Genomic DNA, 26,255 nt, shown 5'->3' with positions numbered 1-26,255 from the left:
CTCCTCAGCTCCTGCCAGCCTACTACATCTGCACTGATGGGTGACCAGCAGCAGCTGAACATAACAAACTAGACCTGAGCTCTGTCTCCTCCAACTCGGCAGGAACCACTACAAGTTGGGCAGAGAGTCCAACACCATTAGAGGGAAGATGGACAGGCAAAGGGATACATAGGGTGGCTGCACACCCTGTGGTTTTTTTGAAAGCAGAAAATCTAGTCTCTTGAAAAGGCTGCTGAGATGCTTCTTGGTGCTCCTTTTCAGGAAACACATCAGCATGACAGACTGTCTCAGTTTGAAAGACAGGTGTCTGCTAGGGAAGGCGAGAGCCTCCCTTGGAATGAAAAATGTAAACTCCATCCCTCCAAATTACTATAATTTTGAAATCAAGGGGTTCTCAGGCAAAGATATGGAGATAGGAATAACAGTTCTTTACTAGTATATAGCATAACTATAGTATATATATAACTAGTATAACGAGGCACACAAACAACAATAACTACAACAATAACAAGAAAACAGAACCAGGGACCCCGGGACAGCTTTCTCGGCTGAGACGGGAAGGGATGGAGGAGAGGCTTTGTTTCACAAACCCCTCAGGCGGGCAGTCCCGGTGCTCCTGCAGGGCTCTGAGGAATACTCGGCTGGAACAGCAGGGACGAGCTGAGATCCTGGGCTGGTGGATGAGGTGGATCAGCAGCTCCACAGCGGTGGCTGGCACTGCCACATCCCGGCAGGACAGGGGGTGTGAGGTCCACCAACGAAGGAGGAAGGAGGAAGAAGAAGACAAAGATGACAAAGACGAAGAAGATGAAGACAAAGACAACGACAAAGACAAAGATGATGGTGATGACAGAGAAGAAGGTGGTGACTATGAAGAAAATGATGATGAAGACAAAGAAGACGAAGATGAAGAAGATGAAGAAAAAAAAGATGAAGAAGACAAAGTGCCGCTCTGAAGCTGAAGAAGAAAGCCAGCCCCCAGCTGCCCCCACCCTCCTTTTTATCTGCCCCCCTTCCCCCTGGGCCCAGCCAAACTCTTTGTCTTCTTAAGCACCAGTAAGTACCAGCAGTCAGGTTTCCCTGCAACTAATTGGGAAAATTCTGTAAGTGAGAAGGAACAAAAGGAAGGACACTTAACCCTCAACACAGACTTACCAGAAAATTCACCCTTCAAAAATGTCCTAAGATAATTATTTTCACTGCACAATTTCTGCTTCTGGGAGTTTATTCGCACAGTTAACTCAAAAGAGAGAAAATAGCCAGTAAGTGTGTTATTAAGTTTTATGTTATTAAGTTTTATGTTTTAAGTTTATTAAGTTATCAAGTTTCATTTTATTTAAGCCGATGAGAAGCTATCTAAAAAGATAGTGCTGCTGCCTAAGACTGAGGTTCTCAGCCCTATCTTCCACCTACAGAAAGGCCTTGGCATGACAGAAGAGGATGCACCATGCAATTCCTCAAAAAAGATGGACTTGTGGCAAGCTTTTCGGTTTCCCCTAGCTGTGAGATATCAGAGCTGTATCAGCAAGAGATTCAACAAGGTTTTGGCTGCTGTGTTATAATAGAGATCTCAATAGCAGTCAGAGAGTTTTTGTGTTTGTATTTTTAAACTGTGTCATGGAGCTTAAAGCAAAAATTTGCTCTGTGGAGGAAATGTACAATCAGAAAAAGTATGAAGTCTTGGCAAAACAAACATGGATAATTGGGGAAAGCCCACAGGATCCAGCCTGTCTTTGTGAATCTTTGGACAGGCTGTCCCATGAAAACTAAATAAAAAGCAAGAGTAGAAAGATAGGGACACAGTCATGGATACACTGAGTGTTTCTGTATGCTCTGCACTGGAAATAAGGGTTATTTTTTACCACCACCCACATAAAATTTCCCACTTCCAGCTGAACTTCTCAGCTGAAAACTGGGAGACATCAATTTTAGATAATGGGTAGAGAAAAATATATCTGCATACCTATCACAGGAAAGTATTTAACTGTGATTATAGTCGCCAACACCCACCTTCTGAGATTATGAATAAGCTGCATTTATATGAAAAGCTATTAACATTAATTATATTGCTTTTACAGCTTACTAAATATCTGTGGGTTTTATAAACTTCATCAAAGCCACAGACCTCTTCAGCATTTCCACCCCTTCTGGTATATAAAGTAATGGGAATTGGTTTGGCTCCATTACCACCATATTCTATCGGCAGGAGCCAGGGCCTAACATTAAGATTTTGCTTTCTTTCCTTCCTTTGCTTTTACTCCCTCTCTACAGTCCAGAAAGACATTACATTTTCCTCTAGAAAGAGCTATGGCTTTGAAGAATGATATTAATATAACTTGTTATAAACTAAAAGAGGCATTGAGGCAAATAATACTATATATGAAAGAGGATTACCCACATTTGTTAAAATTCCCAATCCCCACATTTGTTAAAATTCCCAATCCCCACATTTGTTAAAATTCCCAACAGAGTTTCTTTCATTAGGAAGACAGAGTTCTGAATGTGCTTTTAATTCTTGATTTTTTGTTGATGATTAGGCTTGGCATAACTAGTTATTTACAAAATGTCAAAATTATGCATTTCATTAATTTTTCATAATGTTTTTACCAGCAATATAGTCAAATGTTGTCTACAGCAAGTTTTTGCTTCAGAATTTATGTAATACAGAACAAAATTATTCTCTTTCAAAGAATCCTGTCCTTAGACAAGTTAGCATTTTACTTGATTCTTTTAAACATAAGCCTTTATCTTCTAATAATGTGAAATACATTAATCTTTCCTGACTCTATTTGTCACAATTTAGTTTCCTCCTGTTATGCTGCAATTCTTGGCAATTATCTGAGTCCTGCCCTAAAACCTAGAATTGAAAAAGCTAAAAATATTACAATACGTTATTTCAAGTAGGAATTACATATACATATATATTGAGTCACATTAGCAAAAACTTCATAGAGCTAGGAAATGAGCTTGGGCTTCCCAGAATCACATTATTTTACATTCTATTTTTTATTCAAACAAAGCCTAGTCAAATAGACTAACCATGACACAGAAGACTGAAATAATTTTTAAATGCATTATATTCTTTTCACTGAACATTCAGTTTGTTCAGCTTAGTGCCAACACAGGCTCTCCTTAAATTGTAGACTGCACTCATGGAATAAACTGCTGATTCTATCAAAGGAACCTTCTCATTGCCAAAGTATTTGATACCTGGCTGGCAATTTCCCTAGGCAAGCGTGTTTTGCAAGCTCTGCGAACTGTGCTGTAGCTTATGCTATTTTGGTTCTATGATAGTTAGAAGCAGCAGCTGAGACAGATCCAAGACTGTCATCTTCTAATCTAAGTCACCACACGCATCTTCATCAGTGATGAAAAATAGAAATACAGCAGCCGGACATGTCTTTGGCCATAGAGTGTTCAGAAGACATTTTAATGAAGTCTAATGTCCGTACCTCAAATTCACTCAGTGTGTGTGGCAAACTGAACGACACAGACAGTGCATTCATCCTCAAAGACAACTGAAATTACTTTGATTCTGATAATTGTTAGGTCTAATATTAGCAGTGTTTGGGGGAAGAGAGTTATGCTATCCTCCATGGAGTCACTTCAAGGCACCTCAGCAAGATGGATAAAACTAAGTTCTACTGCCTCAAGGATGAGAAGAAACTAAGTACTTCTGTCCTAATTCCTGTGCCACCAATATTTGGAAACAGCAGCAGAGCAGGGGTTTAGATAGGGCAGAGGTGATAGGAGTGGGGTTATGATAGGTGGGGAAGTTGTTGGACTGCAGTGGAGAAAGGGCGAGGACATGACAGGTCTGGAGGGATTCCCAAATATCCCTAGGGAGTGGGTACCAGCAAGGAGTTAGATGGTTCTGGGAGGGGTAGAGGGTTTAGGAGCAGTCAGGGACAATTTGTACCTGCAGCAGGTTTTCTTTGCCTCCTGTGCCCCTAGCCTTCCCCACTGCCCCTCACAGTCTGACCTCAGTTCCACAGATCCCTCAGCCCATTGCTTTTCAACAATGTATCTTCTTTCCCTGGCAGGCAAAGTGCCCCAATTCTACCTCCATCTACCTCTTTATCCCACTTCCCCCGAGACCTTCTAGCATACAAGAACAATAAAGTAAGCTTGATGGGACTTGGAGGAGAGAAGATTATAAAATGGACCACAATGTTCTTTCCTTGTTCTCTCTGCAAGCTGTTCTGGTCAATTAACAGAGTTCCCTTCCTAGTTCCTGACTAGGAAGGATTCCTGCTTGTAAATTCATAGCCCCATTTTGAACAATCGATACTTTGAGTCTCAGGAACCTGAGAGAAACTCCAGATGGAAATAGATCACTCTGATCTTTAAACAGTTCAAATCCCCTCCTCTCGGGCCCACTACATCATTACATTTCTTTACTTCCAAAAATTCCACTCAAAGGCAGAATGTTTTGTACAAAACACCACTACCAAGGGCTAAAAAGAAGTTGCATGTACCTGTGACTGGAAACAGTATATCAGGGCCAGGAAAATCCAAGAAAATGGGGAACATTTGAAGGACAGTGTCTCAAGTAAAATTATGTTGCTGCTACCAACATTATTTAAGACAAAAAAAATCTCCACTGGTTTCTAGTGCATTGGTCCCACAAATAAACTATCTCTCAGCCTTTATTTAAAGTCTCATTTGCTGCTTTGATGATTGACTTGCTATTGGGAAAAAATGCCCTTCATTTTTCTAAATAAGCAGCCTACTCATTGTTCTCTACAAAGTCATATTGAAACAAGTGTACATTTGCGTCTGTGTAAAAGCTCTACATTTGAAAGCACAGTTGCATTAATTTTGGTTCATAATTTCAGGCTTCCCTGTGACAATAAAAAATTATGCTACCTAGAGTGATGTAAATTGGGTTCCATAATAACTACTTCAATTTTTAATGTCTCTCCCTTTCTCTAATATCAACTACCTTCTGCAACACTACAGTGTCCTTGAAAAACACTCGAACAAATTATGCACAAGAACCCTATATAAGGAAAAATCAAGAGGACGTATGAAAAAATATATCTGACTACAAAAGCTGTGTAAACCAAGACAACAAGACCACTGTTCCCCTCAAGCTTATAGAGTGGTCCTCTTTTATGTCTTTTTTTTCCCATCTGCATAGAATAGGTTTTACAGTTCCTCCTCTCCCCTCAAATGGCATCAATTAACACTGGAATAAACACACTCAGTTCACATATCAGCCAGTATAAAATGGCAAAGCCTTTCCAGGCTGCACTAGAAATTCAGACCAGTTAAGAATCATTTTTTATGTTAATAAAATGTATAATGTTTGGCCCTTTTAAGAAAAGCAAGTTCAAAGTGAATAAAAAACACTTCCAAAGAAGCATAGGTACATTTTAAATTCGCCTCTGCGTACAGCAATCACATTTATTAGATTGCAAGGCAGACTTGGGCTTCATAATACAGGGGCTAAACTAACCACCACCTAGGGAAAGACATTTAACGATGGACAGACAAGCCGAAAGAAATATATGCCATGCACATATCTTAAAATAAACCACTTGAAAAGAGAACATGAAAAAAATCTTGACTGCTAATCAAAAAAATTTATAAAAATTTAAACCAGTGGGATGCCTACATATAAAGACCACGCTTCTCAAATATTCAAACACTTGCTACATAAAAACAGGCTATATGCCTCTCCTTTCAAAGACATTGATTTATTTTTGCTTGAAAAGGGAAGCCTTACACTATTCTAATGAAAACAGTGGTTGTGATTATTTAATTCAAGATTCCAAAATGCCTCAGACATATCCTTGATGATAAACATGACATTGTATTCTTTTGCTTTAGTCTAAAGAGCCCTCTAGTGCTCACTAACAGTAGCCATAATATATTATTTCAAATAAGTAAAGAACTTCCTTGCAAATCTCTGCCTATAAGGTCTACCAAACACCTCCAGCTATGGGAAAGAAAATTAATTTGAGGCACTGGGTGATACATCTACATGAAGAAAGTACCTTAAGTTCCATAGTTAAGACTGCTATCTGGAAAATATTATTACGTTGCTTTCTGTAGAACTTTAAAGGACTCGTGGGTTTAAACAACTTTTCAGTCGTCCACTAATAATATCCATTGATACAAGTTTATTTATATATAGATGAAGAGCCTTCAGTTTTCAAAATTATTCAGCTCTCTCAGTCACCACTGATGAAAGTCAGTGACTAATGGGCCATGCTACAATTATCTCCAGAGAGGTATTTTTTTCCATAGAGCTTCTATTCAGGTAAGTTCATGAAAGACCACCCCATTCCACTCTGGAAAATTAATTCACTTTAAACAAAAACCTTCAGATCATGTTGTGGAGAAAAGATGTTATTAGCTCAAGATTTCTTACTCATTCACATGCCCCACTCCTTCATCTGGGTCAACAAAACTGCCTGTGGAGATAAGCTGTGAACCACACCAAGACATTCCTTAGTGCTACCACAGGCTGTAGAAAAAATATATAGAGAATATGACTTCAAGTTCCCTACCCACCATCTGAGAAAGGATTTTAACCCATTCCTCCACTGAAAAGAGCTGCAAAACAGATGTGGCAACCCATAAAATTGGACAGAATACTTTTACATTTTGTCCAGAGGAACTCTACTGATAGACTAATTTGATCCACTCTGTAATGTCCAATATCCTGAGCTCCTGTTCCTAAAAAAGTTTAGTTTAGCAGTATAGTACGTGTTATTGAATCTTCCAACTCCCACCAGTAATAATCCCACAATGGATTTACCATTGAAGGGTGCTTGCCAGCTATCCCGGAATGAATGCCATTCCCATTTTTAAGGGGAAACTGATTCTCATCCAAGCAGCCGTAATATTAGAATGAAGTTAGCATAAAATTGTAGCTAATTTCCTTTGCTTATCCTAATACCAGCAAGTTACTCTCACACCTTAGAAACACTATTTAGTCAACTGAAGTCACAATCCAGATGTGAAAGAAAGGTACATTCTCTGTATTTCAAATTTTAAAAATTACTTGTATACTTACAAACACATGCCAGAGAATTATTCTTTCAATGTGCAACCAGTATCATAAAAAATTCCATACCCAGATTCTGCAAAGAAGCTTTCCAAAAAAAAAAAAACAAACAAAAAGAAAAAACCCAGAAAAACAACAAAACAGGCAAACAAAAAACCCTGCAAAGCCCCCCAAAGCACCAAACCTCCCCTCTAGTTTAGCTGAAGACCTATCTATCTTGTATTTACAAAGGCACAGACAGAGCCTTTGGTATTAGCAACAGCAAAGCGTTGGACATAACACTGCCACCATTAAAGACACGAAACTTGCACAGGAGATTATGAGGTTACTTAGCTCTCACAATTCTCCTAGACCCCAGTATGCACTCAAAATTGTCCAGGTACCTCTACTACCTGTGCCAGCAGTAGGGAATATATGTGTCTAGAGGATAATGAGATGGCAAAGATAAAACCACTGTCTTCTTTAAGCTATAAAAGTGTAACTTGTATGGACTGAGTGGTTACACTGGCACTTCTACAACACTTTAGCCAGCCTCAATACAGCTCTTGCAAGTGAATTTTAAAAAGTTTCTCAACCTGAAGGATCCTCATTGTCAGCAAGAGAGACAATTCTTCATCTACACCGAAGCATTTTCTTTAGGGAGATAATACAATAAATATCAAAGTATTATGCTATTTTATTCCTGTTTCTTCCATGATTTATAGTAGGTTTTTCTATATCCACTGCACGACTGCAATTGAAAAAGGGCCAGAAATGTAATGCTGCAGTAAGATAAAAGCTAATATATTAAATAGTCATACAAAAATACATTAATTTCTGTAACTTCTTCATTTTTAGAAAGACTGTGCAAAAGTTTTGAGAATAAAGTTTGATAGCAGAGACATGCCCTCTGATGAAACTGATATTCAATATCAAGATGTCATTTCAAAGTCCACCTTTATATTTGCCTTACTATAATATTATGTGCAACCAAAATCACTGCTAAATTAACAGAATTAGGAAGCATAACATCAGCCTTTGTCTGAGCTCTGTAAGGCAACCTGGACATATGAAAAGCCACATAGTGACTTCTTGTTCACTCTTCCATTAGGAAGAATATAGAGTATGTAACACAGTCTTAACTCCCATATGTTTACTTACAGGATTCTTTCTTTGGGGATTTCTTCAGGGACTTGAAAGGATACTTCTGTGTTGCAGTCACTGTAAGAACAAGAAGTGTAAATTATTTTAAATATGGAATGAAAATTTCAATTCACCTACCTCAGTTACAGAACATTTGTGCAAAAGCTTTAGAAATATTCATAATATCCTAGAATTACCACAAGCTAGTTATCTAAAAGTAAATGAAATTTATGTTTCCTATGAAATCAGTAAAATTATCTAGGGGATATAAGAAAAAGGAAAATACATTAAATCTTGTAGTGAATTTAAGTCGATGGAATTATTCTATTGAGGTCATTAACGACAAGGTCAGAGAACATACAACTTCACCAAGAAGAACTGTACCAAAGAAAACCTTGTTTTCCCCAAAGGAAATTTACTGCTACTTTACTATTATTATATTTTCCCATGTAAATTAGAGTTCAATTCTCAGTGTCCTGTTATGATTTCCCTCTTCCTGTAACCTCCATTAGAAAATGAAATGCAGCATGAAAGAAAGCAGACTGACACTAGAACAAATTAATTATGATGCTCTGACATGGGGGATTGGATTGTTTTATTATATTAACGATAGAACAGATTAATTTTGAAGAACCCTACTGGTCCTAATTCACAGAAACAGGAGATGCCACAAGACTATTTTGTTAAAACAAGCAATGTTTTCCAAGGTCAGGAAAGAACTTCACATGCTATTATTTGACAGGAACATTTTCAAATACTTCCATGACTCAAAAACATGTTTGACAGCTGCTCTCAGGTCAACTGTCACAAACACAAGGTTTCATTTTCACCCTGACATAGCCAAAACTACCAACTAATCTATCCCCTGAGAAAGACACAGTATACCAAATTTATTCAACATTTTTTCTTCTCCTTGAAAAAAAATCAGGGTAAGGGAAAAAACACGCGCTACAGATCCCTATTGAGAGAGGGCTCTGCAAAGGTCAACAAGTAAGCAAGCATATTTTCTTCATCTGAAAACTGAAAACCGTAGCACAAATATGCATCTTCTGCAAATGCTTTAAAGAGAACTGCAATTCTGTAGCTACAAAGGTTACAAGTGCTTCTGTCTTCATCTTTTAAAAGTACATTGAACAAAAATAATTTGCAAGCTGTAACTTCACACTTTCTGTTCCATGTTTGATTAATGACCTATTTTTCTTTTCCACTTCTCAGAGAGATTTCAGAAATGAACACATTTTCCTTCTGCAATCAAAAAGGTTTATGGATCTCATAAGACTTTGCATTGATCTCTTCAAATGCCTTTTAACATTACATGTGAAAGATGAGGAGATTTATCTATTTTCCCAAGATGCTTTCAACCCATTTCAAGTGAAATAAAAGTCAGACATTAAAAATTTTACAACTGTTTCATGTAAAGTCAAGTATGAACTGAGCTCCTAGTTGAAACTGAAGCTATTTCAAATTCTGTTGAACCCAGAACAAAGCAGGGAGCTGCTGCACAATGGCAGTACATGCTTCAGCCACCTTGCAAAAAGGTTTTTGCCATCCTGCCTGGCAAAATCAGTTTGTAGCCCTGTACTGAATGTTCACTTCTATCTATGAAAGCTCATAGGCCTCACATTGGAAACTAATTGAATTATACAGAGTTAAGAATGGTGTGACATTAAAATTCAGCACAGATTCAGAGCAGATCATAATAGTAAACTATCAGAAAAGCAGACAAACTCCTGGACCTTCCAGAGGCAGCTGGAGTGCTCACCTCTCAGCAGTGGCTGCTCTCCTGGTCCAGCAGTGATGTTCCAAGCACGTGTTCTGGGGGTGCCTTCAGCTATTCACAGACTTTAGACAAGTGCAGTTTTGATTCCCTGCATTTACAGCATTGTTCTTCATGGTAACGTATCACATGATAAGCAAATTTGGAACATAAATCTACACTATTTAAAAAACATTATGAAACCTGATTTTAATTAGTGATTAATCAATTATTGTGTCTGTAATTGTCCTTCCTACAAAAATACACTCAAACCTTTATGGTCATGACTTCAAAGCTCAAATTTACCAACCCTGACACAATAAAAAAGAAAAGAATGTAATAGAACTCAGCTCCATACATTAGAACCAGCAAGTTTCCTCTTCTGAAATAAAGATTATTGGGAAGGCAACAGGATTTGGGAACTTTTAAAAGTGTTCTTTGTAAAAGTCTTTATATACATTTAACTATTTGTTTAAAGTTTAATGAAGAAGTAGGGGGGGAAAAACCAACTGCTCTGGGAAGTTGTCCAGCTTCACAAAGCTTCACTGTGTACTTTAATATCTGTGGTTCACACGGCACAGTTGAGCTCTCTTTAGGTACTGGGAGACTGCTCTTAGGTTTACCCAGAGCCTTTTTCAGGCTGAACTACCCCAACTCTCTCAGCCTGGCCTCATATGGAAGGTGCTCCAGACCCCTGATGGTCTTCATCAGACTATCAGGTCTTCCACTGGATTTGCTCCAACAGATCCATATCTTTCTTATGCTGGGGCCCCCAAAGCTGGACACAGCACTCCAGGTGGGGTCTCACAAGAGTGGAGCAGAGGGGCAGAATCCCCTTCCTCAACATGCATCACTCTTCCTTTGATGCAGCCCAGAACACAACAGGCTTTCATTCAGTTTTTCACCCACCAATTCCCCCTGGGCTTTCTCCACAGGGCTGTTCTCAGTCCACTTGTCTCCCCACCTGTACCCATGTTTAGGTTTGCCCCAACCCAGGTGCAGGACCTTGCACTTGGCCTTGTTGAACTTCATGAGGTTTGCACAGTCCCATCTCTCAGGCCTGTCCAGGTCCCTCTGGATGGCATTCCTTCCATCCTCACCTGCCGACCTCACCACAGAGCTTGGTATCATCAACAAACTTGCTGAGTTGGTGCTGCTTGTACTACTCAAGTACAAGCAGTGGTCCTAAACCTAAAATAATATTAGTGAACAAAAAACTCAATGTTTTCTCAGAACACATCCCCCTTTTTCTTGTTCTTAATGTCATCAGGTTGTCTGAGTTGAGCTTGAACTAACAGCTTTATATCCCAAACTCTTCTGTCAGAGGGACAAGGGAAGGGAACAGATAATGAACATGCAAATGTCAAATGAGTGTTTCATCCAGAAGATGGATGTAGAGAGGCAGGAGCTCAGTAAATCCACACACACCAATATTCTGGATGAGGCAAGTCCTCAGGGGCTGTAAATTCCCTCCTGACACCCCAAGGATATCACCATATGCATGCCCTCGATCCCTCTACACATTGTGCCAGTCCAGCTTCTGCTTGTGATTTAATTCATCCCTGCGCCCTTTCATTCACTAGTGGGATCTCCTCAGCTAATGGACAGCAGGACTATCACAGCTCCCTTAATCCCCTGGCAGCAACTCAGGAAAAAGTAGCACATGCATGTGTCTTTTGAGAATAAAGAACCAGAATAAAAACCACACACACGAGGGGAGTCAGAGGTAATGAGCATGTAATCAGCGCTGAAGGGCACACTGCACACTCTATGACATTAATGCCTGCTTTTTACAGCTTCTGTAAATTAACACACTTAGTAAGCTGATGGGAATCTGAGTCATCTGTAACAAAAAAAAAAAAATCAATGTATTCAAAAGTTAAAAACAATCAAGTATAAGTTTCAGATCTGAGGAGATATTAGAATTGTAATTTATTTTGTTTTGCCAATAAAAATATGTCCATGTATACTATGTAACAAAATCTAATGTTTTATTCAATAAATAAAATTATTCAGTGAACTATTATTCATATTATTTTACATTTGGTTTTAAGACCCAAGTCAGCTAATCTCTGCAGATACTACAATATCTGATGATTAAGGCTGACTTTATTAACACACAAAAAAAAAAAAAAAACCAGAAGCATTCAAAATAATTGAAACAGTGGTTTGTTTTGTTAATGACAAAGTAGTTATAATTCCTACTAAATTTTCCCTGCATGACAAAAGACCAATTTTTTGATTCAAAGGCAAGTCATTAGAACTGTGGGGACAGAAAGAAACATACCCTTAACTGAAATTGTACTCAAATTTGTACTTTGTTATGCAAAATATTTAGATTTGTCTCCAACACCTTCCAATCTGGAGCATCTGTGGACTTCCCCTAAAAGAAGAGCTCCTACTTGCCTGTTTCCCCCTCACCTCTCTCCTCCTTAGCTTCTTCTCCACCAGACCAGGTAACTGTGTAAACACTAAGACAGTTCCGCTGGCTGATCTGACAGAAGATTTAGTCAGTTTTCTGCCAGCCTCCAAAAAACAAAAACCATTTTCCCCAGGAACTGAGGAAGTATCTGAATTGGCACAGAAATGTAATAGAAATCCCTTTCTTCCTATGAGCATGGCAGTTGTACTAGACAGCATCATATCCAGCCACATGCTCGGGGCACAGTTTTAAGCTAAAACTGATGTAATTTTATCTTACCCCATAAACAAGAAAGAGGGTCTTGACTTCTATTTGTGCCAGAATAGCACTGGTGCAGGCACATGATCTGCAAAGTCTGGGCACTGAGCAGAGCCTAAAAACACCTGATTCCTTTCCAGCTGGTCCATGTCTACTATCCAGCTAATCATGCAGCTAATAAATGCTAAAAGTAGGATAAAAGCAGCAGCACTTGGTGAGTGGCCAGGAGGAGAACAGAGACAGAAACACAGGCTGAAGGTGTTTCTATTCAAAGCTGAGTGCAAGGGCAATTCCTCTAAGAAGAGCAAGGTAAGGAAGGAGAGGAGCTCCACCTCCTAAGGCAAACAGGCACCAACCAGTTCATTCGTTCTGCATAATCTTCACACAGTCCCTTGCAATGGATGAATAGTCAGGCATGTGAGAAACTTTCTTGTGTTTGAGTGCTTTCTACATCCCTCCACTCCCCAGTATTTTTCATTTTCTTCTGACAGTTTAATGAGTGTCAGAGTGATACTGCTAAAGCAGCACCACTTTTCCAATAAATAAATGGGAGTTCTCTTCCTAGTCCACTACTATTTTAATAAATAAATAAACCAAATAATTTCACTTTACCTGTTTTGTTTTGGTTTTTTCTTCCCATCTTCATCTCATGGAACACTGGAAAGATCTGAAAATCTACTGCCATACAAATGTACAATGACTGTACATGCAACATTTGTCCCTTCATGTCATCAGCTCTCCTCTCTTCATCAGCTATAAACATTTGATTATATTAATTACAGTATATATTACATTATATATACATTATTATTGTTGTTATTATTATAACAATTCAAGTAATTATTTTTTTCAATTACCTACAGATTTTCTTTTAAAATATATTGAAACACTTGAGTTCTATTGTACTTTTTCAATGTATCTGAAAATGTCAACTGACACAAACAAATATGGACAAATTTCCGTATTATACTATATTTGCCAGAATAAAATGCAACACAGAAAGCAAAATGGGCCAGTACTCAGCTCTGCAATGATGACAGAATGCAAGTAAGCAAAAAATCTGCATTCTAAAAACAAGTTTTAGAAGTCCCAATGCACTGTAAGGAGGAAACATTTAATTTACCTGAGCAAAATACAGAATAGAAATTGTTGCAAGTCTATGAAGACAACTTACACCAGCCTTTACAGAAGAACCCCAAGCACAAAACCAGATACCCTCAAAAGAAAGCAGAAACCAACGTCTAGTAGTAATTCCAAAGAAGCTGCTTCCAACTGCTCTGAACTTTCAATTCATTTTCATGACTGCTTCTCTGAGGTCAGGAGCAGAGCCCATGCCAAAAAACATGATCTGTTTCTCTAGTCAAAAGGGACTATTTGGTTTGGGAGGCATCAGGAATGTTTAAGGGAGCATATTTTGGAGCTTTTTGCAGGTTACTACCAGGAAAATTCCAGATTATTTGGTCTAGATTACAGGAGAAGAAAGTGATGTGTAACTACTTACAGGTTATAAAGAAGTTCAATATGCATTACTACACACTAAGTTTGAAAAGCAGTCAGTGTTCCCAGCCAGAACCACATAAACGAGAAAGATTCCACATGTTCATCCAAATCAATCTGTACAGAATATAATCATAACTCCAGAGAAGGAAGTTTGCCTTATCCCACCACTAACTGCATTCAAAATTTCCTCTTGCACAATTTCTCCAGGATGGCCTCACTGTGTGAGGATCTTTGGAAACAGGAATGTCCACATGAGAAGCAGACTTTTGTACTGCTTAAAAAGTGTGGAAAGATATTCAAGAATACATTCAAGAATTGCATGAATGAAGAAAAGGACTCTAAAAGCTATCTACACAAAGAAATTACTCTGTATTAATTGAGGGTATGAATATATAATACAAATTCAAACACTCAATGACTACTTCCACATGCAATGAGCTGAACAGTCCAGTATAATGAGCATTATAATTCAGTATAATTTACATTGAACAAGAATGCTCAGTAACACGGAAAACTGGAGTTAGTGTTGAACAATGCGTGTTTTGTACATTCTGCCTTTTTCCCCAGCAAATTCCCTTGGAAGAAGTATTTTCAGTATCAGTAAAATACAAACAAACAAACAAAACAAAACAAAAAACAACAACAACCAAAAAAACCCCACACCTTATTAAAACCACCTTACTATACAGTTTAACTCATCACAGATTTCCAGGAAAGACCACATTCCCACTTCACTGTTTGTAGACAGATAATTTACAGAGATGTTCTTGCTACTGAGCAAGTCCTGCCAAAACCTACAACTAAAGATGTCAGGGAACACTGCAGATGTTGCCCATTTTTGCTGCCTGCCCCACTTTCTGCAAAAGATGGCCCTTGCTGCAGCACAATAAGCAATCTGTCCATGCCTTGTGCCTCCCTAGTTCACAGTCCCTGTACTTGCTTTCTCTGAAGGTAAGATTGTGCTATGTACCATCTGTGAATCACCTTGGCTGCTCAACAAACATCCATGTTCTTCTGCTGCTCTTTGCCCAGCAGACTGAGGAGAGGAGCAGAACAGAGAACTAGACCTAGTAACCTCTGCAATCACCCTACCACAACTTAGAAGGGTTTATCAGCCAGAACTTTTGGGAAGATTAATTTGAAAAAGCTTTTAAAATTTATTAGTTAAACCATAACTGAAGTTTAAAAGTGACTGTAAAATGCTCATTTAATTTACTTAAGAAGTAAATTTAACTTAATTTACTTTAGAATTTACAAACAAAAGTCACTTCCAAATAAAAGAATCCATAACAGATTTGATTGTCATTTAATTGATAAACTTTTGAAGTCAGCTCAAATTCATAATACAGAATGTCCATGTAGTAATTTAGAATATTTTTCCTGAATGTTTCTCTGTATGCAAGCTTAGAGACTGCTATTCATCTTTTTCTGAGACACAAAATGCAGTGAAGACAGAGGGCTGTGTTTAGAATTGGGCAGGAAGGTAGCTATGAAGAAGTGTGAAGTGAAAGCATTTCAAGTAAGTATTTTTGTAAGGCACTTGCAAAAATGACAAAAATGGCTCTGTTGCCTAGCTCATTTTTCAACTGAATTACTTAACCAGATGGAAAACCAAGATGTGTGACCTGTGCCAAGTAAGGTCACATATCTGGGTTTTGGGGTTTTTTTTCAACCAAGTTTAAAACTATTCTGAAAAGACAAGCAAAACTTTTTTGGAAAACTAAAGGTGAATGCATTTTCTAAAGGATAATTGCTTAGTCAACGAAATACAAAAAAATATGTAACCTAACAATACTCAGACTTCTAAGAAAATACATATATTATACCACCGTTGTATTATTGACCATTCTGATGTGCACTTCAGGTCGAATTCTACCTTGGAAAGTCACTTCTTAAACACACCAGAAAAAAAGCCTCAGAAAATATATATATATATATATATATATATATATGCACATTTTAAATAAGAAATAGCCACAACATAACTAAATTCTTACTCTGATGAGAGCCATGGCATTCATTTTTAATAAGCCTTAAGTTCTGTAGTTAATGCTAGATCTTGCTTCGCTTTTCAGCATCTGCATTCCCTTACAGGAAGGCCTGCTGCAGATTAAATGGAAGCTTAAGCTTACAAATTGAACTGACATTTACAAGTCAGAAGCGACACACAGAAACTCTGGAATTGAATCACTCTGTCTGGGTACACTCACAGCTGGCTTCAGTAACAGGATACGTCAGATTGCAATTTACTATGAACAAAAAGACTTGTCTCACAGTTCCTACATCCAGGGCTTCATTTAAACACTGGAAAGATTTTAAGATGCTTTAGGACCTTACAAATCTTATAGCAAGTTTTAAGGAAAATTAAGCAAATTGTTAGTGTCTTGGACATGTTTTCTTTAAAAGCCCAAAAGGGGAAGTGTTACAGAACAACCAGATCTAATAATACTAGGTATCACAATCTTATATAAAGCTTTAAAACTTGTTACAGAGATGTCAGGTATTACATTATTAATGTCTACAATCCTGCACACAACTGTAGAAACCTTGAGGATGTGAATAATCCATCTTTATTTGGTGAGCAAATCAGGAACCCACTCTCATAGGTACTTACAGCATTGGGGTTTCAGGACCTATTTCTGAGAGGCAGACTTCTTCCAACACATTAGAGTGTTCAGGTTACAAAGCTCACATGTGATCAAGGATCTTGTAATCAATGCTGCAATCCACCAGCAAAAAGTCTAATTCTCATGAGTAATAAAAACTGCTTTACATAGTGGGTATTAAGTATTTCCCTTAAGGCCTAACCAAGCATCCAAGGAAACCTCATACCACTGAAGGCAGCTGTAATTGTAGTAGGTATTTATTAATTTGTACTAATTTACAACAGTTTATGAGTGCAGTGGTGCAAGCCTCACCAAATGGTAACAACCAGGATGCAAGTCTTTCAAAACGGCTTAAAGCAACTAAGAGTAAACTAGAAACAGACATCAGAATTTTATAATACTTTTTCAATCTTTTATTTCCAAAGTAATTAAACCCTCAATGAGAAATGTCCAGGCTAAAACTGTTGAATTATACAGTTGTATTTATGTAACACCAGTCTCTTTCTCCAGCTACATTTCAAATGGGAAAAGCATACAATTTTATTTTTTTTTTAAATCAAAACCAGCCAAAATATTTTCCCATAAGCTTTCCAGGAAAGTCAACCTCTGGACTAAAACCAAACATAAAACTTTCATTGGGAAAGGAGAATATTTCATTAAATTGTGAATATGCAAAGACAACATTCAGACATAAAACGATGGAGAAAATTCTTACACAACTTTCCACTTAGCAGCTACTACAGACTACCACCTACTATAACAAGAATATAACATAATAATTTATTTCAAAAAACTCAACTGAATTCAAGGCACAGGCATTAGATTGTGCGCTCTCTACTTCTGACTGATTTTTGTACACTAATCTTCAGCATCAGGAACAAATGATCAAAAAACATGAGAATATGTTCTACTCCACAAAGCTACTTTTGTCCACATAACTATGTATGCTTTGTTCCAAAAAGCAGTAGATAATTTTATAGAATCACAGGATTTTGACAAGTTTTATAGTTTGCATTTTTCCAATATTAAAGACTTTTAGCTTATTTATAAAAGAATTACTTGGAGAAGCTGGGATATTTATTTTGAAATATGTATCAACTTCCTCTAAACTGAAGAAATAATAAAAATACCTGCAACAACAAAGGTTTTGTAAGAAGAGACTCTGAAGTGTCTTATAAAATCATTTATATAAAAACTATAGAGTAAAATTTGAAACACTCCAGAAACTTTTGCAGAAAAGGAACAAACCCAAGGTCTGTTTTACCAATTCTCAAATGTTTTAAAGTTATTATAATGCACCTATCTGTGGGTATTGGATCATTAATAACATTTAAGTGAAACAGCTATTCTACATAATGTTCTAAATAATGCACCATCTTAACCAACACACAAAAAAACCTACCAGTTTTGAAGTTAATTTTGCATTTCAAGATCTACTGTAAAATCTGCTCACAATGTACATAAAAATGTGGGAGTGAGAATACAGGAGGCATCAAACCTGTGCATACTTTACTCTCACTAACACCTCTTTGTCCTAAAATAGGACACCTACAGTAACACATTTGGTCGCTTTGTGCTGGAATCCTGAAAAGCACAAACAGCTGAAGTTCTAAAGTCACCCCCAAAAACTGAAGAAAATAATTGTGTTAGTTTTCATGCCAGCAAAACATGCACCATAAAACACATGCACATTTACAAGCAAAGAAATGAATACTTGGAAGTGAAAAGTCATCAGCTTATATCCAGTATATGTTTGGGATTCTGTCCCAAATCCCAGCTGCCTTCCATGGATCACAACCTAGTATTTTATCCTAACACACCGAGCTGTAGAGCACAGTGAGGCTGCTGCTTCATGGGCAGCAAAACCACCAGAGGAGAAGGAATGGGTATCAGAACCATTTCCAGATAAACTGTTCCTGTTAGCAATTAAAGGTCCTCTGGGATTGTACAGTTTGATCGGTTTACTCCACCCTTTTCTACTGAGTTTTAGGAAAGATGTTGTAAATTTCCATTTTCTTTTTCCACTGCCCACACACTATGGATGGAAATCAGCAGACTTGCAGCCTATTTCCAGTTCTGCTATTAAATAATATTCATACTATGTTAATCCTCAATTTACTAAAACATAAAATGTGAAAAAGAAAAAAACCCAACCACCCAACCAAAAAAAAAAAAAAAAAAAAAAAAAGGAAAAAACAATGGCTTTACCTGAGCAGCTAGTCCAAATTTGGTGTTTTGGAGGTGGTTTCACTTAGAGACACTAACTGGCAAATTCCAACTAGTTTAAGAATTTTACCTAGCTAGTCTGTGAAATTTTCTGGAAAAGCTTAACCAACTACCCACAGATGCATGTGGGTAGCAATGTGATGTTATTCCTGGAAAGTCTATTTGTAATGTCCACATTTCACATGTGGCACCACTCATCTTCAGTACTCAAATGCTGCCTTCTGTGAGATCCTTGCAATAATTTTGACTTGTACAGGGATTTCTATAACCAAAGTATTTTACAAAGCAATCTAATTTTTAGAATCACATCAAGTAAAACAGTGTATTGATAACATCTGCAAAATAAACATGTAAAAAAGTACTGATTTCCATGTAAGTGGATACTCTTGTGTTTAGATATTTTGACCAGAAAGGCTTACCCCAGCTTTACAGGCATGACTTAAAATACAATCTACAACTCCATGAACCATTTTGAGAACTTACACAGCTTCCATTCACTGGGCATAACACAGTGTTTCATTTTTTGAGCGAGCTTCAGGACATCCCAATTACAGCATGGTGCTAAGTGCACCAAGGTTGTGGGCTCAATCCCCGTATGGGCCATTCACTTAACAGCTGCATTTGATCATCCTTGTTGGTCTCTTCCAACTCAGAATATTCTGTGAATCTGTGATTTTTACTCCACATTTTACCTGCAAAGCCCAGGCACAGAACCCTTCACTAATTTGTCTTTGATGACACAGGAGGTGACTGTCAGATACACGTAGGATTTGCAACTTGTCTTCTAGTTCCATACTGGAAAAGCCTTTCCATTCTTTCAAAGATAAAGATTTAAGCAATATTTGGTAAAACGTATTTAAATCTTGAGCAAATGATTTCTAAAATACATCAGCACGTGTAAATACACTACTTTATACTGGGAAGACTTCAGAATGTATCTTTTATTATATTGTGAAAAGGACTGAAAAAGATGAAGAAGTCTGCTTAAAGGAACAATAAAATTTATGACTACATGCTCCTCTTCTGTACAGAAAAAAAAAAGATGAGCAGCCATTCAGGATCAGCGAATTTAAGTCAGCATCTTCCTCTATAAAGAATGGCTGAAGTGCTAAGGGTAGAATATGTGAGAAGTCAAATTCTGCAGAACTGGCTCCAGCTTTTGCACAGTAGCATCTCTAATCACTCCTACTCCAGCACGTTCTTTCCTTTATACCATACCAAAGTAATGAGTGTCCTTGACTTTCACTCACTCCCGCTTGTTACAAGCAAAATTATCCTCCTGACGTTTTAACATGGGGACTTTTCTCTTACCTTTGTAATTCCTGCAAGCCAAATTACTTTATCTGGTAATTACCAAGGTGCATTCTTTATTTTAAGCTCTGAATTAAAATTAAAAGAAATTTTTATCACCATGTCCACAGCTGCTAGTCAGGAATGATTAGCTTCACAGCTTTCAGACCTTGCCACATCGTTTCAATGCACTATACAATGGCACATTTCAGAAAGATGAGCTTCTTCAGCCAGTACCTCCACTGGAAAGAATGGTGATTCAGTCATCTCAGCCTAAATACACTCTCCCTTTTTATGGTTTTTCATAATCATTACTGCATATGGCTACCTCTTGGAATTACATAATGTATGCATGTCAGTGCAAATCTATCACGCTCCAAATTCTAAATAAAACACATCAATTAAAGTTGACTTGGAAAAATGATAAATGAAATGGCAACACAGTGGAGAAATATAGTGACATAAACTACAATTACAAACTTCTAACCTTTCTATAATGTTTAGACTAGGCTGTTGCTCAGCAAAAACTTCAGGATGTTTCTTCTAATTTTCCCCTTCATGTAACAAGCAGTTGAGTCTCATAAACAAAATTAGGTATTAAACCATGTTTTCTCCAAAATAAGGGTGGTGTTATGAAAAGTGATACTTCAGGTAAGTGTTATAAAATCTGTTTCCACTTAAAAGTATTGTAACAACATTTAAGTAAGACTTTGACAATCTGCTTCCATTCATACTTGAATATCAAATTTCTGTATGAAAAATCAGATGAGGCATTCTCCCTTTACATACTTTAGTAATGTAAAATATGTCTTTGTAGGTTCTCATACTGAAAACAAACTTTACCTTAATGCCCCCTTAAATATGCATTAACACAGAATAAGAACAAACCAAGCCCTGACTTACAAAACAGTAAATCTTCTGTCCTGTGCTAAACCCCTTCAGCTCTCTATAGGCTTCCTGCAACTTTCCTTGGTGTCCTTGGCCATGGTGGAGCCCACCTCACACTAAGAGGAAGCCGCATGCAGAAACCAGTGAAGCCTCTGAAGTCCAGCCACCAGAAAGGAAAATATAAGCTTCCTATATTCTATATTCCTATATTATATATCAGAATGTCATTGCTAGAATTCTTGTAACACTTTAAAAGCCTTTCTTATCTGAACTTTACAAGTTTATTTATGTGTGTACACATAAAATAGTTCCTCTAAAGCCTTTAGTTCTGTCATATCAGGATTTCCACTAAAAAGTCACCAGGACTGAAAGCTTATAGCTTTTAGCCACACAAAACAGCACTGTGGTTTCTTGTCTCTACTAAAAGCATATTTCCAATTCTGCAAGTCCAAGTAAAGAGGAGAGTCAATTAAGCTGCATTATCCAATTTGCATACAAATCTGTCACTGTTGGACACGAAATAAGTCACACGGATGCAGCTCAAGATATGGTGAAGAAGAAGCAAACTTTATTTCTTCTCTCACGATTTATAGCTTTCTGACCATGGCCAGGGACTGGGTAATCAGGATAACACCTTTCTAACCACACTGGCCATGAGAGATGTCCATCAATATACGTGTAACAGAAGGAATGCATACATATCTCTGTTTATAGTTACTGTCCTGAGGAAATTCTTTAGAAACTATGTCAACAGGCTCCAAAGCTGAGTTTTCAGGGCAACACAAATCCTGTATTAAAAACTTTGACTTGAACTGGAAAAGCAAAAAAAAAAAGTGACAGGAGCTATTGAACAAATTCAGGCTCCAGTTACAGTCAGGTAATTTGGTGGTGACAGCTCTGAAACAAAGTTACCATGGTGTAAAGTCTGAAGCAGCTAGGAACAGAACTTGGTCACCTGGCATTTACTAACTTCACTAAACCTAAAGCCCTGCAAGGGTCAAACAATGAATAACTACATCATTTGTGAGAAGAAATGCCTAGAAACCCAGAATAGAGGGGTGAAATGAGGATAAATGCTTTGCTTCCATATTGAACTTTATGGCTTTTGTTAGTCTAAGCCAGGACATGGATATTGCTTTAATATGCTATGAATATTTTCAGAGTAAAATTACATTAGTTTGAAAATAAGGCATGATTCATATAGAATTTTCATGGAATTTTGAAGTAGATTGAGTATTACAGCCAGATGTATAAACCTTTAAACAACTACAGTTGGGATCTCTTTTTCCACATAATAAATGTAATTGTTTCTACTATGGACTGGGAACACTTGGATACTTTAATATTTGATTCTGCATCTAGTTTATGTATAGTAAACATAGTAAACACTAAGGGCCTGAACCTGAAATGGGTGAAGATTAATCACAGTAGTCGTCTCTTCAAGGCTAAGAAGCTTTTGTAGCAAAGAAGCTAAGAAGCTTGCATGTTACATGTAGCAAAGCACACCTCAAGGAAAGGTATGTGAAAAACAAAACACTGTCAAAATTACAGCGAGTACAGGCTTAAATGAATGTTTTTTAAAATAAAAACGAAACCTCAGTTAGGCTTCAGAATATTACCTGTAAGGATGCAAAATGAAACCCCCACTAAATGCCATTATCACTTTATATTAGCCCCGGAGCATACTTAAATTCTGAAGGTTCCAGTCGAGAGGAAACAAGCAAATCCCAAAGCAAACTTCAGTTAAACTTTAAAAGTTCACCTCTCTTTCAGACGATAACGCAATTAACAGACATGCCTCGAGCCAGCAATCACCTCCTCTTCACCTGAAAGGCGGGGCTGGAGAAGCTTGGGGAGAAGGAGGGAAGGGGCTCAGACCCCTTCCCCGCTCTTGCAGGTGCCGGTCGGTGCCTACCCGGGCCCCCCGAGGCAGAGCGAGGCGCCGGGAGCGCAGCGCCTCCCGCTGCCGGGGCGTGGCGGCAGCTCGGGACGGCCGCTGCGGGGTGCCCGCGTCCCGGTGCCCGCGTCCCGCTCCCTACCTTTGCCGTGCCGCGGGTTTCTCCGGGCTGCGGGGCGGGCGCCGCTCCGGGAGCGGTATCCCGCGGGAAGGAGGCCGGGGAGCTGCTGCCGGCCCTCGGTCCGTGCTCGGGTCCTGCAGCCCTCGCAGCTCCTCTCCCGCGCATCTGTCTCCCGGCCGGGGGGGCTGGCGGCGAGCGCAGGGACCGGGGCTGTTTCAGCCACCGGGGGTGCTCCGGCCGCCGAGGCCGCTGCCGGTGGCCGTCCCGGGCGTGCAGCTGCAGGCGGCGCTGCCCACAAAGGACAAATTCTTTCTGCACGTCCCGAGCGCGGGAGCCGAAAGGCTCGGTGCCGGCTGGGTACCCCCGTACCGGGCGGCTGTAGGGGGAGGACCTCGCTCGGGAAAGAAAAGCCTCTAGTCTTCTGGACACCGTCGAATCATATCATGGAAGACAAGTTATTACCAAGATCACCTTAAAATATTAGCAAGCCACAGCGTTTTCCTTTTTCTCATCTTTGGTGGGTTGTTTTGGCTTTTTTTAAATAGATTTTGCCAATACCTACAATGTGTGAGGAAAACCACCAGTTCCACTTTGTAGCACAACCTGATGGACTACGTGTAAACTCCTCCTAGTGCAAAGCAGTAATAGCCCCAGCAGTGTTTTCCATTTACAGTAAGTTCAAAAATGTGTAATTGTAAATGAATTGTACAGATACCTATAGAGTTGTCAAGTGTAAATTTAAAGACTCAAACCTTTACGGCATAAATGAATGGACAGTGTTTCTTTTTCCAAAGTGTGAGTTACATAACATTTGCATAGCTCGCTGGCACATCCACGCACTATTCATTGCAACACTCTCCCACAAGGTAGCAGGAGGCCGGTAACTGAGTGAGCATTCACTGCGGGTCAGATTCTGTCCTTGCCATGCTTTGCTCTGGAAACCATCCTGTAAACAGCTCAATAATGAGAACTGGGTGGAACACTAAGGCAAGGGCCCTTTTACACCGCTCTCCTTGGTGTCAACAGCAGAGTTCTTCAGGGCTGTCGCCTGCGGGAGCTACAGATCACCTGTGCACAACTCCCAGCCTCCTCCTTCTAAACACTGGATCTAGCAGTGGATCTAAGTATTTCGTAGAACACATAAAAACCGTGCGTGCTTTTATTGAACACAGAGTTGTAGGTTACACACACAAAGCGGTAATTTTCAAACCCTGCAAAGTAAGATTTGACTTCATGGTAAGTGGAAGGTACACAGAAATCCCCACACAGAACTCAGCCTGCCAACACACAATGCTGTCATTCAGACACAGATGACAAATGTGCCTTTATATACTACTTTGATTCATTGTCTGTCTCTGATGTTTCTTTGTACTTTACAATCTTGTTGAATCTTGCACATACTTACCCTGAATCATGGCACAAAAAGGGATTTCTAAAGTATAATGAAACTGTTTTCATTGATTTCTTATTGATTACACATTTCATGTTTACAAGTATTTGTATTTACAGGGATAACTCCTCAGGCTTCTTAAGGGTCAGGCATTACTAGCATGATGATGGATGCATAGCCTGCTAATCCAGAAACACTTGGATGGGGTATAAAAAGGGAAATGAATGTAGGATGCAGGACCCCCTTAGGAAACACTGCAAATTGAGTGTTCTTATCAGTCAACAAATGTAAAATACCTTGCACAAATGTGCAGTGAACACCTGAAGATTCTCAGCTGATGTTACTGATCACATCACAACTTAACTGCATACTAGTCAAATAGCTTTCAAGTTCTTGTCTGTTAAATTTTATTAATTAGTACAATTATTGGTTCATATTTAGATTCCTGCTTTTGGTAGTGATTAAATAACCCTTAGATTCAAAAGCCACACACTGCTCCTAGTGTTAATAAAGATGTAGTTGGCATTTGCACAGAATTTTCTCAGAATTTCACAGCCCAGGCATTTTGACATTTCTAGGAAACCTTGTCACATGACTGTTAAAAAAACCCTGAAGTGTGCACACATATGCATATATATATATTTAAATGACTTGTACAAGAACACAAAGCACCAGTACCTACATTACTAAAAAAGTAGCATACCATCATTTGTTGCTGTTGTATTTTACTCTATGTATAAAATTCCAAATGAGAGGTACTTAGTGTCTACTTTGATGCAGAGCACTTCCTCTGCAATCCACAAATTACCTTTTCTGTAGTTTTGCCCACAGCAGACTTGCCAGTTTCTGTGCTGATGGCAGGACACTGCAGAAACAGGTCACTTTGGAAACAAAATAAAGGCAACCCTGGGGGACTTTGTGAAGGGAAGCCTACATTTCTGCTCCCAAAAGCTTCTCACACGCTGTTCTATGCTCTATACTGAGAGCCAATAAACATTGCTTGCTAATACAAGCTGCTCTGAACTAAATGAAAAGAGCTCTTTTTATTAATTAACAGTGGCTGGTGACCATGTTTAAAACTGCATTGCCTGGTGCACGTCAGCATAAAACACAAGCTTGTAATGTATGCTGAAACGTGCAGCTGCCCTTTTTACAGCCCCCTCAGAACAGTTTTCAGCATTTTAATGCTACTGAGCTATGATGTCTAAGAAATGTAGCCTTTGATATCTAAAAGGCAGCCCCAGGTACATCCAGGCGAACTATGTTTCATAGAACTGGCATCTGCAGATGGAGCTAGCTGTCAAAACTCAGTGTGTCCTCAACATTAGGACTCTGACAGTAGAGGAGCACCCTCTCTGTGATGGAATAAGGAGAGCCATCTATAGGAAGCAGCTCTTAAGAACCGCTTAAAATTACTCATACCTTTCCAATTTGTCCTTCTTCCAGGACCAAGGCTTTTAGGTTTCATTTAGAACCTTCCATTACACTGTCTAAACACCTTAGATAATGCTAATGTTTTATACCAATATCATTATCTCATCCAGGTCTTTCAGATCTCAGCTGAAATAATATAATTAAGTGGACTTCATCAGACTGGGAGGAGGCAGCAATATAGAAGTGTTGATACAGCAAACCATCCCAAAGCAGTATATTAAGAATCAGCTTTCTTACTCATAGTGAAAATGAGAAGATAAACCAGTTTCAAACTATTTTCTTGAATTTAGAAATTTTCGTTTAAAACATATCTGGGGTTTTTTTTCC

The 26,255-nt window shown here is 38.5% G+C and overlaps 1 protein-coding gene across 7 annotated transcripts in view; it reads right to left on the bottom strand.

Annotated features, from left to right (window-relative positions):
- The window catches only part of RNF144B (ring finger protein 144B), a 93,117-nt gene that overhangs the window by 65,217 nt on the left and 1,645 nt on the right, over window positions 1–26,255 (bottom strand). For 5 of the 7 annotated variants that reach the window (XM_023919644.2, XM_023919642.2, XM_023919643.2 and 2 more), the window contains exon 2: window positions 8,159–8,218. The exons of the other annotated variants lie outside the window; for them this stretch is intronic. The gene's annotated coding sequence lies outside the window, so the exon portion shown is untranslated. The remainder of the gene's footprint in view (window positions 1–8,158; window positions 8,219–26,255) is intronic. 7 annotated transcript variants of the gene reach the window in all.

This window comes from Cyanistes caeruleus, chromosome 1 (genome assembly GCF_971803275.1).
Source record: "Cyanistes caeruleus chromosome 1, bCyaCae1.hap1.1, whole genome shotgun sequence".
Classification (NCBI taxonomy): domain Eukaryota; kingdom Metazoa; phylum Chordata; class Aves; order Passeriformes; family Paridae; genus Cyanistes; species Cyanistes caeruleus.
The sequence above is the reverse complement of the archived record's forward strand: the minus strand, read 5'-3'. Positions and strand labels throughout refer to the sequence as shown.